We start from the raw sequence: 1292 nt of genomic DNA, 5'->3' as shown, positions 1-1292 counted from the left end.
ACTTGGCTGCTAACCAAAAGGCCAGTGGTTTGAACCCACCAGCTGTTCTGCCAGACAAAGGTGAGGCAGTCTGCTTCTGTAAAGATTGACAGCCTTGGAGACCCTATGGGGCAGTTCCACTCTGTCCTCTAGGGGCGCTGTGAGTTGGAATAGACTCCAGGGCAGTGGGTGTGGTTTGGGCTTTGCTTCTGTGAAGATTGACAGCCTTGGAGACCTTGTGGTGCAGTTCCACTCTGTCCTCTAGGGGCGCTGTGAGTTGGAGTTGACTTGATGGCAATGAGTTTGGTTTGGAATCAAACCATGTATGTCTGTGTGGAGAGATCGTCAGAACTCATGGTGACATAAAACTAAACTTCAAATGTCTATTTCCCAGGAGAAATCACAGCAATGGCTTCTTATTGCTCAGCAGTTACGAATGGACGTGAAGTCAGCACTTAAGAATAAACTATCTTCTACCAAAGAGAAAGGCCTTTTGTTTGTCACTTTTGTCCACTCTACTACTTTCTCTCCACGTCTCCATTTTGGCCTTGCTGTTATTGGGCGCCACTGAGTCAATTCTGATTTCTGTCGACTCCATGCAACACAGCCGGACTGCCCCATAGGGTTTCCTAGGCTATAATCTTTATGACCATGGACAAGGAAGACCAATAAAGAAGAGATGTCTGTGAATTATGACGCTGGCAAAGAATATTGGCTATACTGTGGACTGACAGAAGAACAAAACTGTCTTGGAAGACAGGCAGCCAGAATGCACCTTCTAGCAAAGATGGTGAGACCTTTTCTCATGGACTTTCGACAGGTTATCAGGAAGGGCCAGTTCCTGAAGAAGGACATCATGCTTGGTTAAATAGAGGGTCCCGGAAAAGGGGAAGGTGACCGGAAGATGAGATGGATTGACACGGTGTCGGTAGCAATAATCTTTAACACAACAATTATAGTAGGCATGGTGCACCGACCTGACCACGTTTTGTTCTGTTCAACATGGGGTTGCTATGAGTTGTTTTAATTGAGGTAAGCACATAGGGACCATAATAAATGAATGAATGAATGAATAGATAAATAAATAAATAAGGGAAAAAAAAAAAAAAACCACAGCCGTGAAGTCAATTCTGTTGCCCATGGGGTCACGATGGGTCAGAACCTACTTTATGTCACCTACTGATGGCAGTCTTTACGTAAGCAGACTGCCACATCTCTCTCCCATGAAGTGTCTGGATGGGTTTGAACCCTGGACCTTGTGTTAGCAACCCATTTTCACCACCCACTGTGAAAGAAAACCAAACCGAACTCAC

This window comes from Orycteropus afer, unplaced genomic scaffold, assembly GCF_000298275.1.
Source record: "Orycteropus afer afer isolate SDZICR_OR568_19922 unplaced genomic scaffold, OryAfe1.0 scaffold00426, whole genome shotgun sequence".
Taxonomy (NCBI): domain Eukaryota; kingdom Metazoa; phylum Chordata; class Mammalia; order Tubulidentata; family Orycteropodidae; genus Orycteropus; species Orycteropus afer.
Note: the sequence above shows the minus strand (reverse complement) of the source record.